The sequence below is a fragment of the Lygodium microphyllum genome, chromosome 2, assembly GCF_053477565.2.
Source record: "Lygodium microphyllum isolate KBCC chromosome 2, Lygodium_microphyllum_v1.1.10, whole genome shotgun sequence".
In the NCBI taxonomy this organism is placed as follows: domain Eukaryota; kingdom Viridiplantae; phylum Streptophyta; class Polypodiopsida; order Schizaeales; family Lygodiaceae; genus Lygodium; species Lygodium microphyllum.
The window spans coordinates 24,706,533-24,724,566 of NC_141136.1; the positions used below are offsets into that span (position 1 = coordinate 24,706,533).

The 18,034-nt window shown below is 42.2% G+C and overlaps 1 pseudogene; it reads left to right on the forward strand.

Annotated features, from left to right (window-relative positions):
- The window catches only part of LOC148039548 (heme oxygenase 1, chloroplastic pseudogene), a 28,633-nt pseudogene extending 22,814 nt beyond the window's left edge, over positions 1–5,819 (forward strand).
- Positions 5,820–18,034: the final 12,215 nt, after the last annotated feature.

Genomic DNA, 18,034 nt, shown 5'->3' on the forward strand with positions numbered 1-18,034 from the left:
TACTCTATGTGGATGATATACTGATAGCAGGGAAAGCTCATGATGAGCTAGATGCTCTTAAGGCTCAGCTCAAGAAGAGCTTTGAGATGAAAGATCTGGGATAGGCTGCTCACATACTTGGTATGCGCATTAGATATGACAGGCATCAGGGACTCCTCTACTTGTCATAGAGGGAGTACATTCATAAAGTCCTTAAGCGCTTCCACATGCAAGACGTAAAGCCTATTGGCTGTCCATCGCCTTCTTATGTGAAGGTATCAGAGGCTGATTGTCCGCAGACAGATGAGCAGAGGGTCGTGATGGCCAAGATTCCCTATGCATCTGCAGTGGGCAGTCTTATGTATGCCATGATAGCCACTCGTCTAGATATTGCCTTTGCAGTTGGTGTTGTGGCACGCTATATGGCTACACCTGGTAAGAAGCATTCGGATGCCGTGAAGGGTATCATGAGGTACCTGAAGGGCATTGCAAATATGTGCATATGCTATGGCAGCCAGGATACAGGAGTCGTGGGGTACACTGACTCTGATTATGTAGGACATGCAGATAGTAGGAAGTCCAGTTCCGGCTATGTATTCACCTATGTTGAAGGTGCTATTTCTTGGATGTCCAAGGTGTAGAAATGCAGGGCCCTTTCTACTACAGAGGCCGAGTATGTTGTAGCCATTGAGGCTTGCAAGGAGGCCATTTGGTTGGGTCGTTTAGTTGCTAACCTTGGTATTGATGCTATCCCTACACTGCATTCGGATTCTATGAGTGCTATTCAGTTAGCCAAGAATCCGGTCTTCCATGCAAAGAAGAAACACATTGAGGTGAGGTATCACTTCATACGTGGGGTCGTTGAGGACAAGTCTGTTGATCTTGCAGATCTGCTCACGAAAATCCTGCAGATCTGCTCACGAAAAGCCTCTCTACAGAGCGCTTTGCCTTCCTCAGGAGGTTGATGGGCGTGGGATGAGACGACATCTTTCCTCATCATGTTGTACATGTGTATATGTTGTACTGTCTTTTTTTTCTTTTTCTTTTCACTCCTCACTGGGGCAGATTCGCCTTTAAGTGGGAGGTTGTTGGGGGTAAAGGCGCCTCTGCCTAGCCGCTTGTGTATTACTACACTGACAGTCACCACCACTGCACACTGGAGGTGGCGGGCACTCGTCATCGTCACTTTATTATTTATTCTTTTAGTGACAGTTTGAATAAAGGAAGGCCTGGTCACACATTGTGACTGTTGGAGTTTCCATTTCTAGTCTCTCCCTTTCTTGCTCTTGTTCTCCCGCCATAGCTCTTGAGTCCAACCTTCGATCCGTCGCTCGCTTTCACAAGTCCACTTCCATTCCAATCTCTCAAGCCTTCTTAACCTATGCCTTTGGAGCTTTGTCTCTTTAAGGCCTCTCTTAATCTGAGATTGATGTTGTGAGATGGTTTTTTGAATCTCTCTCTCTCTCTCTAGGGTTGCAGTTCTTGCACAATTTGAAGCTATGCAGGGGACACTCGCTCGAAGGAGCCTATTTGGTCTAACATCGTTTGCTTCTCCTTCCAGCCCGATGTGCTATCGAAGACATCCTCCTTGAGTCTTAGGCCTCCCAAATGCTAGATCCCCATGAATAGGAGTCGACTGCATGGAGGGGGGTTTGTAGAGGGGTCTAGCATGGGGAAAAGTTGAAAATGGAAGATTCAAGCTAGATCAGAAGCCACAAACCAAGACAACAGCAAACCTATTGGTCCTCTACAACCCAAGTCACCCAATGGTCAGTTTCTCATAGAGATATTGCAAAGCCATCCCCATCTTTTCTATGTAGTTATCGAACAACAACTACAGAGTCTGGCAGAAGCAAGAGAGGTTGCCTGTGGTTAGAAAAAGGCTTCCATAGTGGGAACCGAGTTTTCTTATTGCTCGGGTAAAACGACTTCTTGGTGTTTTCGGTTGCGGTGGAGGAAGTGGCAACTTTTGTGGCATGTAGAAGAGCCAATCCTGTACTCCGCCCAAAGGCTGTAGTGCTTGACATGAGTAGGGAACGACCATGGCTTCACAGAGAAGATGAGTTTCATGGTCATGAAGCTCCACAGCGCGATCGGTCCGTAGAAGGAGAGAAAGAAGCAAAAAATGATGACAAGCCCCTGGCCAAATGGGAACCCTCTGTCGAAGGCTACATCAAATTCCTTATTGATAAAAAGGTTGTATATGATATGACGAAAAGAATCGTGAATAAATCTGTGCATCAAATCTATGCAGAATTTAGAAACATTGATCTGGAAAGGTCTGCACAACTTTGAAAAGTCCTAGAATGGTTTGAAAGGCAAGGCTATGATATTCTTGACCCTGGTGAAGTTGGGCTGTCTTATTCAGCTTATCTGGATGAACTTGCTGAAAAGGATCCTCCTACTTTTATTTCTCACTTCTACAATGTGTAGTTTGCACATTCAGCAAGGGGACTAAAGATAGGAAAGCATGTTTTTGATAAGATACTTGGAGGTGTTGAACTGGAACTCTATAAGTATGATGGTCATCTCAAGGAAATATTGGCTGGTGTAAAGGAGAAACTGAACAAAGTAGTTGAGGGCTAGACAAGAGAACAAAAAAACCATTGTCTTGAAGAGACAAAAAAGTCTTTCAAGAATTCAACCTAACTCCTACAATTAAAGAATGTGATACCAAGCCATGTATTCCAACAATTCCCGAAACCATCCAAAGAAAAATGTATCCATCTTATATACCCAAAGAAATGTAAGGATCTCACAAGGCCAAATGGAACTCCAAAATCCATGTATCCCAGGAACTATGTAATGGTTCAACAAGTCATGTCAAGTCACAAGAATGTACCTATTTGCAACCATCTCAAACTCATTGAGAAAAAGAACCTCACAAATAATACTAGAGCACAAGATAATGAAGAATAAGTCAAGATGAAGAGCATGAAGAAAAGACCAATAAGATCAAGGGCATCACCAAAGGATGCTAAAGAAGAAAAAGAAAATTGAAGAAGATAAAGAAATTTCTGCTGCTGAGACAACAAAGAATTTTCCTTAGTGGATCATGTTGTTTCCCATAGTGGATGTAACAAACCCTACCAAAAATGTAAAGTTTCAAACCTTAACTTAACTAGGTTGCCAAAGAGCTAGTCTCTTGGTCCATGTTTGCATGCAAGGGGGGCAAAAGCTAGCAAGGGTAGGAACTCATCATTTGAGGAAGGGGGGTGTTGAGAATAGCAAATGATGCTTGGCCATAAGTGGCTTTGTATGAGAGATATTACAAATATGTATGCTCTAGCAGCTCTTGGAAGAGATGTCCAAAATCCCATAAGCACAGAGAGGAAGAGTGGTATGAAAGGTGATAAGGATCGAAGCTTGCTTGGATGTGAGCTATGGCGGAGAGCAAGAGCAAGAAGAGAGAGAGACACAAATGGGGACTCCAACATTTACAATGTGTGACTGGGCCTTCCTTTATTCAAATTGTCACTAAAAGAATAAAGAATAAAGCGACGCTGATGGGCGCCTGCCACCTGCAGTGTGCAATGGTGGGTACTGTCAGTGTAGTAATACACAGGCGGCTTGGCAGCAACACCTTTACTCCCAACAACCTCCCACTTAAAGGCGAATCTGCCCTAGTGAGGAGGGAAAAGAAAAAGAAAAGACAGTACAATGTATACATGAACAACGGGATGAGGAAAAATGTCATCTCATCCAAAGCCCATCAATTTCTTGAGGAAGGTAAAGTGCTCAGTATAGTGAGGCTTTTCTGAGCAGATCTGTATGATTTTTGTCGGTGGAGATCTTGATAAGGTCAACAGACTTGTCCTCCATGACCCCATGTATCAAGTGATACCTCACCTCAATGTGTTTTGTCTTCGCATGGAAGACCGGATTCTTGGCTAGCTAAATAGCACTCATAGAATTTGAATGTAGCGTAGGGATAGTATCAATCCCAAGGTCATGAACCAAATGGCCCAACCATATGGCCTCCTTGCAAGCCTCAGTGGTTGCAACAAACTCAACCTCAGTGGTAGAGAGAGCCATACATTTCTGAGCCCTGGATATCCAATAAACATCACCTCTAGCATAGTAAAGACATAGCTCGAAGTGGACTTCCTACTATCTGCATGTCCTACATAATCGGAGTTTGTGTAGCCTACAACTCCTATATCTTGGCTGCCATAGCAAATACACATATCTCCTATGCCCTTCAAGTATCTCATGATATCCTTTACAACATCCCAATGCTTTTTGCCAGGTGTAGCCATGTAGCATGCCACAACACCAACTGTAAAGGCAATATTTGGACGAGTGGCTATCATGGCATACATCAAACTGCCCATGGATGATGCATAAGGGATCTTGGCTATCTCGACCCTCTGCTCATCCATCAGTGGACAACGGCCTGTGAAACCTTCACATAAGAAGGTAATGGATAGCCAATAGGCTTTACGTCCTGCATGCAAAAACACTCAAGGACTTTATGAATGTACGCCCTATGTGAGAGGTAGAGTAGTCCCTGATGCCTGCCACACTTAATGCACATACCAAGAATGTGAGAGGCCTGTCCCAAATCCTTCATCTCAAAGCTCTTCTTTAGTTGAGATTTAAGAGCATCTAGCTTATCATAAGCTTTCCCTGCTATCAATATATCATCCACATAAAGTACCAAAATAAGCAAGGAGCCATCACGGCTTTCTTCATGTAAAGACACATATCCATAGCACTCCTGCTGTAACCCTATGATTGCATAAAGGCATCAAAATTATGATACCACTCCCTAGGTGCATGGTTTAAGCCATAAAGACTTTTCTTCAACTTGCACACTAGATGCTCCCGGCCAGGTTCTACAAAGCCCTTAGGTTGCTCCATGTATATCTCATCATGCAAATCCCCATGCAAGAATGCAGTCTTGACATCCATGTGATACATGTCCAAGTCAAGCTGCATGACCAAGGCCAAAATCAAGTATAGGGTGGTCATCTTGACCTCATGAGAAAAGACTTCATCAAAATAAACTCCATATTCCTGTTTAAAACCCTTAGCAACAAGTCTTGCCTTATAATCTGGTTTGGGATTTCCAGGGGTACTTTCAGCTTGTACATGTTGAGATTTAGCAATCACACTCACTAACAGCCTCTTTGTATGGAGCTTCAGGGCCAAGGACATGTAGGCTTACCTATCCCATATGCACAGTGGTGTCTACTGCAGTTTCCTACTTTCCTATAAAGCATTGTACTTGCTTCCTTTTCTTAATGCAATGATAGTACTCTTTTCTTATCAGTAAAGTGTGAGTGTCATTGTCCACACACACAAGATTGTGTTTATGAGTCCAAGTCTCAATCTTGGAACCTAATTCACTTGTGTAACAAACAATGTCTTTGTCTCCTCCATCATGAGTTTATTCTTCTCCTTCCATCCACCATAACTCACTGCCATGTCCTAGATCGCGTTCATTCCGACATGGTATCAGAGCCCAGTCAGGCATGGCATTGCTTCTCCAGCCTCTCTTGATTCCTCTCAACCTCCATCTAGTTCAGTGTTAGTGTATGAATTTTTTTTCAACTTCATCTTCAGCCAAGCTTGTGGCAGCCATAGCCAAAGAGCACATAGCTCTGATTGAGGACCTAGATCTGCATCTACAGGCCATATCTCAAATCGATTTCTTTTGCAAAAGCGTTCTATACTCGAAGGCATTTCATTGTGGCACATCAGCCCTCAACATCAGGCGCATTAGAGAGCAGCATTACGAAAATTTGTTGTGGCTCTCAAATCTGCGCTTCTTCCTGTTCGTACTGTCTGCGCCATCAACACGTGACAAATTCCAGGCTGCAACCATGGGGCTTTGAAAGGCTATCACATAAGCTTCCTATACATGTAAAAAGTTTGGGAAATGATCAACTACAGCTGCTGTAATCTCTAAAAACTAGGGCCCTGTCTAAAACCCTAAATTGTCAGCCATAGCCAATTTCATCAAAGCTAAAAAATCTCATCATTTTCTCTCTCTTGCCACTCTGATCTACTGTCCCAGCACCAAATCAAGGAGGGGAAGGACCTGAGAAGATTGAAGAAGGATCGATGACCCCGAGCAAGGAAGATTCAAGCTCAACATCAAGTCTCTACATAGTGTGTTTTCACACTACCATTACTTGTGTCTCTTGACACATTGTAATATGCTCTTTCACTTGTAAAATCTGAGAATCTTGGAGTTGATTTGCTGCTGCTCCAGCCATCCAACATGGGAAAAGACTCTCCAAATGCTCGGTTCAAGGGAGTCGGGTTTCGGGTTTCGGGACTCTCCAAACCTGTGATGACAAGGCACAAGCCATCATTAAGCTGGAATTGGATGATAGCTACATCCATCATGTGGATGCCTGTGACACGTCCCATGACACTTGGGACAAATTGGATACCTTATTTGGTGCACAGTCAAAGTCGTCTAAGTATGATCTATTGATTGAATTTTTCCGACTTGATATGAAGCCTCATACATCCCTGGAATCCCATCTAAATTACATGGAAAGTCTCCTGACCCAGCTTGCAAGGATAAAGCTAAAAATGGATGAAGATGTTTGTATTGGTGTCTTGTTAAAAAGTCTGCCTCCTGCCTATGATAATGTATCAACCACTCTAACCAATATGCCTGATCCTCAACTTGTTGGTATTAAAGCCTCTCTGCTAGAAGAAGTAAAGAAACTTAAAAGCAAAGAAGAGCCTAGCACTGCAAAGGATGAACAAATGTTATATGTAAACAACAGATACAAAGGTAAAAAGGAACCGCTCTTTTGTGACTTCTGCAAAAGGACCGGAGATACTGAAAAGTTCTGTCATGCTAGGAAGAGGTCCCAAAAGGCCTATCTTGTAGCTGTGAAAGAAGAAGAAGACCATGGACCAAAAGATGAAGATGAAGACCACCAGGATTAGAAGGACAAGCCTCATCAGTCCTTCTACTCTCATTACTCTGATAGACTGTTTTAAAAGCCTTGTATTTCCTAGCCCTAATGCTTCTTGCCATAAGCTTTGTAAACTCCTCATGTAACTTGGCACTATAGTCCCTGTACACTTTGTGAGGCCCCTGTTACAACCTCTGGATGTCCATCATGTTTTGGTGCCCACACTTAGCCTTTTCTGTGACAGCCTCTAGTGTCTACCATGTTTGTGGTGTGCCCACATTTTGCAGGTGGTTCTCATTACAACCTCTACACACTTTGTGCCTTTCTAGTTATGATTGAGGTGGGGTGTTGAGATTCAACAATCACACTCACTAACAACCTCTTTGTATGGAGCTTCAGGGCCAAGGACATGCAGGCTTACCTATCCCATATGCACAGTGGTGCCTACTGCAGTTTCCTACTTTCCTATAAAGCATTGTACTTGCTTCATTTTCTTAATGCAATGATAGTACTCTTTTCTTATCAGTAAAGTGTGAGTGTCATTGTCCACACACACAAGATTGTGTTTATGAGTCCAAGTCTCAATCTTGGAACCTAATTCACTTGTGTAAAAAACAGTGTCTTTGTCTCCTCCATCACGAGTTTATTCTTCTCCTTCCATCCACCATAACTCACTGCCATGTCCTAGATTCCGTTCATTTCGACAGTACACCCATTTGCATGGCAAAGCCTTCTTACCCTGAGGCAATGCAACCAAATCCCAAGTCATATTCTTATGCAAGGAGTCTATCTCAGACTGCATAGCCCTCTCCCAAGAGTGACTGTCACCCCTACACATAGCCTCATCATAGGTGAGAGGCTCTCCTACATTTGTAACCAAGACATAATGCATCGAGGGCTCAAATCTATCAGGTGGATATTTATCTCTAGTAGACCGCTCTACGACTGGTCCAACACCCTGGCCATGTATATCAATTGCTGCTGCTACTGCAGGCTATCCAACTGGCTGTGCAGGAGCACGTAGATTCTTGTAGAAGATAACCATGCATATCTCTACCACCCTCTCAGACTGCCTATGCATCTTGTCTTCATGAAAGAATATATCATGGCTGCGGATGACTTTCCGCGCTTTCAGATCCTAGAGGTGGTAACCCATCTTGCCTGCATCCCCATAGCTAAGGAAAATGATACTCTTAGGATCCAACTTAATACGCTTGTCTTTGGGCACATGGTAGAATGTCTCACATCCAAAGTCACATAGATGTGCATAAGACGGAGGTTTCCCAGTCCATAGCTCCTTTGCAACCTGGAAATCCAAACCACTAGAAGGTGATCTATTTATGACATGCACAGCTGTACTAACTGCCTCAGCCCAAAAGCTCTATGGTAAGTCTGCATGGCTAAGCATACTGCGTACACGCTCCTAGATGGTTATATTCATCTGCTCAGCCAAACCATTCTGGGGTGGGGTATAGGACGCAGTCAATTGATGTTTAATACCCCTCTCGTCACATAGTTGCTCAAAAGCACATGACACATATTCTCCCCCATTGTTAGTCCTAAGGCATTTCGCCTATGCCCAGTCTGGTTCTCAACCAATGCAAGCCATCTCTAAAACAAAACCAAGACTTCAAACTTAAGCTTAATGGGGTAAGCCCAGACTTTACGTGAAAAATCGTCAATGAACGTCACAAAATACTTTGCACCACCCATAGACTGACAGGGCATGGGTCCACAGGCATCCAAATGTACCAATGCCAGGGGCTCACTCATGCGTGCCCTACCAAACTTCTCATGCATATTCCTAGTCTGTCTACCATAAAGACAATGCTCACATGAATCAAAACATGTGTAGTCAAGGGGCGGTAAGTACTACAAATCAGAAAGCATTTTCATTCCCTTCAAGGACATATGGCCCAAACGGGCATGCCAAAGAGATACATGTGGGATGGAACCCACTGACAAAACATGGTCAACAGAGGTCCCATCAACTACAAGAGGATAGAGGCTGCTAGCTTTGGCACCTCTAACAAGTACAAGTTTTCCATGGGTGATCTTCCAGGCAAAATCCCCAAATGAAACATGAAACCCAACATCATCAAGTTGCCTTGCAGACATAAGATTGCGTGTAAGCACAAGTACATGACGTACATCTTGTAACAAAAAAGTAATGCCAATAGAAAAATGTAGTCATACATCCCCAATGCCAACAATAGCAAGTGACCTGTCATCACCTAAGCAAACTGAACTAGAGACAGTGCGGTAGGAGTGGAACCACTCACGGCATGGTGTAACATGAAATGAAGCACGAGAATCCAAAAGCCCACACTGCGTATACATAGAGTGAACATCGGTCAAAGATGTAGCATCACAAGAACTAGCTATAAGTATGTACTCCCCATCGGAGTCATCAGTCTACACGACATTTATCTCCTCGATTTTCACACTGGATTTTGCAGGCATAATGCTGTGATCAGAGGACTTTTCTTGTACTTTGTTTTTCCCCTTCTCAATGCACAACTCATGACAATGTGGGTGTATATGACCCTTCTTACCGCAATGATGACATGTCACATTAGCATTTCTCCCACAAGACTTGCTGCGCAACTTACCACGCGACTTAGACCTAGACTTCTGCGAGTCTCTGCCATGGCCATTCCCACGGTTATTCTTGCCATTACCACCTTTGCCTCTAATAGTCAAAGCATGCAACACATGAGAGGCATCCAAGTACTTACAATTAATATCTTCCTGCAGAAGAGCACTCTCTACATCAGGCAAGTTTAAAATAGTAGCAGGAGCACATAAGGCAGTGCGGAATACATTCCATGACTCACTTAAAGTCCAAAGAAAAAACAATGGAGTAACCTCATCATTAAAGGTAATATCCTGCGAAGTCAAGTTCTTGAGAATAGCATGGAACTGGCTCAAATGAGCAAACATTATCATATTCTCCTTCATGCACAGGTCTATAAGCTGCTTCAGCCAATACATCTGACTTGCTAGATTTTTCTTGTTAGAGAGGTTTTTAATTTTATCCCAAAGCTGCCAAGCACTCTGTGCTTCCTCAACCACATTATAATGCACCTGTTCAGTGAGAGACAAGATGAGGGTGGACTTGCATAACTCATCAAGCTCATCCCATTCGTCATTAGTCATAGTTTCAGGTTGCTCGCCATGCATCCTTAGTGGCTTTATCTATGATTTCTGCACTAATACCTGCCAAACTTGGCTCTTCCAATAGGCATAATTCATACCATCAAGCTTAATAATGTTGAATATAGCATTGTCAGTGGAAGAAGAACCCATAATGTAGACAGTTCAAAACTGCTTGTTGTTTTCTACTGTAAACAACCAAAATACCACCAAAACCAAGGCAAAATGACCATGAGCTGATAGCTAATGATGCTGCCCACCAAGTACCATCAAAAGTACATAAAATCAAGATGATTCAGCATGAAAATTCCACATCAATCCATACATAACTACTTGCTATAATAAATTACAGCCAAGTACAATGAGAGCAAACTGTAGGCAAAATCAATGCACCAAGTCAACCATAGACTGTCAAAGCATAACCAGCATCAAGCCGGCATAAATCATCATATGACTGTCATATGGACATTGAAAAAACACCCAATCATATCAAACGAATCTGTCAGTAAGTCGGCACACCCCTGTGTAATAGGGCAAAGTATACACAACACTGGCAAGACCTCACACAAAGAGGTGTATGCTCAGGGAGTGCGAAGCCCAAATTAGCCTAAGTACACTAACTATTACACAAGTGAATTACGTTCCAAGATTGAGACTTGGACTCATAAACACAATCTTGTGTATAAGACTGAAAATGACATAGAGACTTATTGAAGGACAAAAGTACTATGACATTGCATTAGAAAAGAGAGCAAGTACAATGCTTTATAGGAAATTGGATGGTAGCACTTCTCCTACTGTGCATATGGGATTCTAGTCTTGATCCCTCATTGCTCCTTACAAAGAGTCTGAAGTAGGTGTCATTGCTAACGTCTCAACAAATAGTACCCAAGAAGAATGGAAAGCTACGAATATGTGCGGACCTCCAAAAGATGAACTCCAAGACTAAGAAGGATTGTTTTCTTATTCCTTTCATAGACCAACTGTTGGACACAGTGGCTAGACATGAACTCTATTCCCTCTTGGATGGATTTAGTGGATACAACCCAGTCAAGATCGTAGAAGAAGATTAATCCAAAACAACCTTCACAATAGAATGGGGAACCTATTCTTATAGAGTGAAGCTAGGATCTGTAACACTCCTACTATCTTTCAATGAGTGATAATGGCTGCATTTCAAAATCATCTGCATGATTTCATATTGAGGTATACCTAGATGACTTTTGTGTCTATGGCCTAATCTGTGAGATTTGGGGACAGCTGGAGTAGTGCTTTGAAAGATGTTGAGAGTATGGGATTTCTCTCAACCTTGACAAACGCGTCTTCGGAGTCTCTTTAGGAGTTCTTTTGGGCCACATTTTCTCTCCATAAGGGATAGCAATAGATCCTACCAAGATCGAGAAGATTGTAACTTTAATAGTTCCAACCAATCTTAAACAATTAAGGGGATTCCTTGGCCACATGGGTTATTATGGAGTTCATTGGACACTTTGCAACAAAGGTAAGCCCCTTGCATAAGCTCAAGAGGAAAGATGTAGAGTTTATGTGGATCACTGATTGTGATAAAGTGTTCAACACCCTGAAATAGTGTCTGATTGAAGCACCTATCTTGCAGCCTCTTGATTAGATGGAGTTTCATGTGCATACTAATGTGTTAGTCAAAGGCCTAGGCACAATCTTATGCCAAAAAGGCTTCTCAAAGTTATATCAACCTATCTATTACACAAGTCAAAAAGTAACTGATCAAGAAAGAAGCTATAGTGTGATAGAGCTCAAATACTTGGCAATGGTGTTTGCCTTGGAAAAATTTCAACACTTTACCTACTATCTACGCATTTCAAATTCTATGTGGACCATAAGGCCCTGTCCTTCCTAATGAAAAAAGAAAACGTGAAGGGAAGAATGATGAAATGGCTCCTTCTATTTCAAGAGTTTGACTTTGAAGTGGTTACTAAGCCTGATCACTCCATGTCCTAGCTGATCATTTGTTGTGAATCCCTCAGTGCAACAATGAGAAGCAACGTGATCGTGGCCTCCCTAATACATCCCTTTTTCTAGTTAAAGTCGTAACCCCATGGTATGCTGATGTAACCAACCTCTTGGTTGGCTACTCAACAATATCCCCCTAGTATCTCTAGCCATGTGAAGAAGAATCTTTTGTTGGAATCATCACTTGATGATATCTGGAAACTTCTCAAAAGGAATGCCAAATCTTCCATGAATGGTCATTCTCTCTGTTTTTGCTCTTCACTTTGTTCCCAAACAATTTTCCACGAAGATGCACGTCTCTATTGCTTCAACAGGAAGATGAAATAATCCACCACACAGAGCTTGCATCATGATGGTAATATGTTTCCGCCATTGTGGGATGAACTTCTTGTGGAATGTGGCTTTGGTAATGAGAATCTCCAACTCTTCAGACCCTTCTTCTTGTCAATTTCTAAACCGAGTGTGTGACATGGGTTTCAATCTTTCTCTTCGAGTGACGTGAGTTATGGAGCAAGCGGCTGATCTATCATTCCAACATGAGTGACTATCGAGATTCACTGATGAATACTTCGCCGTCGGCAACTTAACTAGTTTTTCATCAAAACAATACTACCTCCCTAGGTGCTGCTACATGGTCCATATGACCAAGCGTGTGAGGTGAACCATGGTACCTTTTGTGGATGACTTTGACTCCCTAGTGTGTATGCAACGACGATCTCCATCAAAACAAACTAAATGGTCCAAGTGTTTTCTAATCCTACCTCTTGCGTTTATTTTTTGTGCATGTCATATTTTAAGTGTGGGGATATATGGTATGGGTCATGGTCAAGTGTTAGGCCCCTGTTGATTAGTCATCTTAATCTATTCATGTCTTAAGTGTGGGGATGCATCCTTGTGCATCTTGGTTGCATAACTTTACAAATATCCTATTGATTGATTCTTACACAATCTCTAGTTTTCATTTCATCCTGGTGGGATCCCTTCCTCACCCATTCACCTTCTTATACCCTGTTGCCACGTTCATCTCTAATCCTTTTGGCAGTTTTATCATTTTGTTGATATTCCATGTGAATGCATTCTATGTTTACCAAAATTAAAATATAATCCTATAGCTTTTCTCATCCCTTTCAATTGGTCATTTTTCTTTTTTACAACCCTTTGTTCTAAGCCATGATTCATAAGCTATTAAGTTTTGAATATTTTTTTACAAATTAGGTGTATTTCCATGCGAACGTATCTTTCTTGCTTCAAAACAATGACATAATATGATAGCCCCAACCTATACATTCTCCTTTACATTTTTTATTTTTAATGCTTGTCATTTTGATGCACGGTTTGCCTGATATTAATTATTGAGTGTTTTTGAGAATTCTCGTGTGTGCTTTTTATTTATTTTTCCATGTGAACCTTCCCTATTTGCCTTGGAATTGAAGTTTGATTAGATAGCCTTGTTTGACTTGCTCCCTTTGCATAAATTTTCTTTTTCTCCATCATGTTCTGGCCCACTGATTTGTGTTATTAAATTTTCCATGTGTCTTTGCATTTGTTTTTACTATTTTTTACCATGTGAATGCACATTTCTTGCACCAAAATCGTGTTCTAATTTGATAGCCCCATTAGCCACCATTCTGTTGAGATGACAAGCTCAACACATGTGGACATTGATGATGGACCGCCTGGTTAGATGGGTCCACATGTCTACACTTAGCATGTCGATGATCATTATGACTCTCACATGGCCACTGACTCATTACTTATTATATTCAGATTGTTACACCTATTTACAGCTAGCATAGTTATAGCGCCAGTCGACTAGTGTAGTCGGTTATGCATTGTTTGACTTAGTAGGCCACTTTCCTTTTATCTTGTATCTTATCTATACTTTGTGTACATTGTAAAGTGTGTGGAAGAAGAAGAAGAAATCAGCAAGAAAACGTTTTGGCCTCCATCTCTCTTCTTGTCTCTTGAGTGAGCTTCTCCTTGTGCATTCTGTGTGTGTTCGGCGCAGCATCTTGAGCAATCCCCTCCACCATGCGATTCTTGACATGGTATCAGAGCCGCACCACTGAGAGAGGCTGATTTCGAAGGTTGAAGCAAAGGGGAAGAAGCAAGGTTCGAGCAAGCAAGCCACGGGTAAGAAGCTCTCCCATCCTTCCACTCTTTCTCTTGGATAGTGCCTGTGGAGGCACCGGAAGCAGGGCAGAGCAAAAATCTCAGATTGCAGTGAGATTTGGTGTGAGCGAAGAGCACTGTATATTCTGCAGATAACTACAGGTCGAGGATTGCAGAAGATTTGCTTGCTGTTTGGTACTATTCTTGTGATAATGGCAGAGAACAGTGGAAGCCCCATCATTGAGAAGCTTGACAAGAACAACTACCCTTCATGGAAGTTTCGTGTCACGAACTTTCTTATTGGAAAAGGCCTCTACGAGTTCGTTTCAGGTGAAGAAAAGGAGCCGGAGGTGAGTGATCCTCCAACTGCAGAAGAGATAAAGGCACGAAAGGAATGGAATGCAAAAGACAAGAAGGTCATGTATTGGTTGTCTGCAGTAATTGACAATAATATGTTGGGACACATTAGAAATGCAGAGAATGCATATGCAGCTTGGACCATACTTGAAAGTATGTTTTCTGTAAATACAAAGGCACGAAAGATTCAACTTAAGCAAGAGTTGAATACATTGAAGAAAGGGAAGATGCCTATCAATGAGTATGCATTGAAGGTAAGGAGCATTGCAGATGCATTGGCAGCGATTGATGCAATGCCCGATGATGATGATTTGGTGTCGTCTACCTTGGGTGGACTTAACAATGAAAAGGCTTGGAAGTCTTTTGTAACTTCCGTATATGTCAGAAAGCTATTTCCAGATTTTGATGAGTTGGTCTCTCTAATGATCACTGAAGAAATCAACATGCAGAGTGAGACATCTGAAAGAAGTGGTGAACAGGTCCAGGGTTTCTACTCTAGTTCAGGAAGGGGACGTGGTAGGCTCTCTTCAAGAGGCTGTGGTACAGGACGTGGTAGTGATAACCAGCAAAATAGATTGAATCAACAATTTGGCAATATGCAGGTTTCAGGAGGTCGTGGTAACTTTAGAGGCAGGGGGAGCTTTAGAGGAAGAGGTGGATGGCAGAACAGAGGTTCTAACAACTCTGGTATCGTGTGCCACTACTGTGGCAAAACACGTCATATTGCAGGCCAATGTTATGCCAAGAAAGATGATATTCGGAGTGGTAAGTTGCAGCAAGGAAACTATGCATCGTCTTCACGACAGAATGAAGACAAAAATGAACGTTTGTTTGTTATGCAGCATATGCTGAATGCTGTTACATGAAAGGAAACACATGAAGATGTTTGGTATGTCAATTCAGGTGCATCCAATCATATGACCAGCCATGCAGAATGGTTTGGAGAGATGCAGGATTTGCAGAATGCAGGTTATGTGCAGACGGGTGATGACTCATGCCACCCAATTTCACACATTGGAAAAGTTTCCTTGTCCTTGCATGATGGTAAGACAAAGAGTCATTCAGATGTATTACATGTGCCATCTATTACAAAGAATTTGGTGTCAGTCGGTCAAATGGTAGAGCAAGGGCTGCAAGTCAGATTTAATGCAAAGGGCTGCTTTGTAGAAGACTTCAATGACAAGTGCAGGTTGGTAGCAAAGGGAAGTAGAGTTGGACGTATGTTCACTCTAGATGCCGGAATCCCTACTATGAATGCTGCTATGTATGCCAAAGGAAAAGGTGTTGTTGCAGACATTGAAATTTGGCACAAACGCATTGGACATGCAAATGTACAAAGGCTGAAACTAATGAAGTCCAAAGGGTTGGTTACAGGTTTGCCTACATTTAGAATTGCAGAATTTCAGAAGGTATGTGAAGCATGTCAGTTTGGTAAGCAGGAAAGGCAACCTTTTTCACATGATAGAGATGTAAGCAGAAATATTCTTGATGTTGTACATACAGACATTTGGGGGCCTACATAAAATGTATCTCTTGGAGGCAGTTCATACTTTATCACATTCATTGATGATTGTTCTAGAAAGCTGTGGGTATATTTTATGAAGGAAAAGAGTGAAGCGTTTGAGCACTTTAGAACTTTCAAGGCTGCAGTTGAAAGAGAAACAGGCTTGAAAGTAAAGTGCCTGAGGTCAGATGGAGGGGGAGAATACCTCTCAAATGAGTTCAGTGATTTTCTGAAGTCTCATGGGATAAAGAGACAGTTCACATGCAGGTATACCCCACAGCAAAATGGGGTTGCAGAAAGGAAAATCAGGCATATTGCAGAAGTTGCACGCGCCTTGATGGCTGAAAAGAATATGCCTAAGCATTTTTGGTCTGAGGCTGTTCATACTGCTGTTTATATTATGAACAGAACTCCCACAGCTGTAGTTCATGGTATGACCCCCGACGAATGTTTTACAGGTAAGAAGCCTGATGTTTCACACTTGAAAGTATTTGGCTGCATTGCGTATGTTCATGTGCCAGATGAGTTGCGGAAGAAACTGGACCCAAAGGCTGAAAAGTGTGTCTTTATTGGATACTCTTTAGAGCAGAAAGGGTATCGCTATTACAACCCTGTCACATGTAAGTTCAGAGTGAGCAGGGATGTCATCTTTGATGAAATGAGCAGCTGGTATGCATCTAGTGGTGATGCATTGGATGTTGATGATGATCATGACACTCATGTGCAGGCTGAAAAGCAAGAATCACGGACTCTTAGTGGACTAGAGACATCATCTAATAGTCCTTGGTCTGGGAGACTAAGGAGTACCTCTACATCTTCAGGTGCATCTAGTAGCACTACAAGTAAAGACAAAGGAAAGAATAAAGTGTCAGAAGGCATTGATGTAGTACTTGATGGAGACTCCAGTGGCTCAGAGAGCTTAAATGATGAGCTTGGCATTCCTTCAGTGAGAACTCCAGGTGTGCAGAGAGCACAGGCTGATGCAAAGACTCCATTGAGTGATCCAGTGGTACGCAGGTCTAGTAGGGTGAGATACCCTGTTAAAAGATTTGGTTTTGAAGGTTATGCAGCTCACCATTATGCTTATATGGTGAAACTAGTTGAGGATGTTGAGCCTACATGTTTTGAGGAGGCTGTTGGTCATGCTCATTGGGATGTAGCAATGGATGAGGAGATGGCTGCATTAGACGCTAATAAGACTTGGGATCTAGTATCATTGCCGAAGGGAAATAAAGCTATTGGATGTAAGTGGGTTTATAAGATTAAGCACAATGCAGATGGTTCTATTAGCAGGTACAAAGCTAGGCTGGTTGCAAAAGGCTATGCCCAGACATATGGCATAGATTATGATGAAACCTTCAGTCCAGTTGCTAGGATGGCAACTGTCAGATGTGTGATTGCTTTGGCAGCAGCCAAAGGTTGGAGGTTGCAACAAATGGATGTAAAGAATGCCTTCTTGCATGGTGATTTGCAGGAAGAAGTGTATATGGATCAGCCAGTAGGTTATGAAGATTTAGAGCATCCCACGTATGTGTGCAGATTGAAGAAGGCACTCTATGGGCTCAAGCAAGCACCTAGAGCATGGTCTAACAAGATTAGAGAGTATCTTGTCAATATTGGTTTTTATGTTTCTGATGATGATCACTCACTTTATGTGAGAAAAGGAGATGCAGGTTTGGTCATCATAGTCATCTATGTGGATGACTTGATTATTACAGGTGATAGTGATAGTGGGATTGCTGAAGTCAAGGGTTGTTTGAAGATGAAGTTTGAGATGAAGGATCTAGGTGAGCTAAGATACTTCCTTGGCATTGAGGTGGTCAGATGTGATGATAGTATATGGCTGTCCCAAAGACAGTATGGCTTGGATATGTTGTCCAAGTATGGTATGACAGCATGCAAACCACTTTCAGTCCCGTTGGAGCAGAATGTAAAGCTGAGTGCTGATGTTGGGGATGAGATAGAAGACCCTACTATGTTCAGGAGGATAGTGGGGAGTTTGATTTACATGACTATTACAAGGCCAGACTTGAGCTATGCTGTTGGTCTTGTG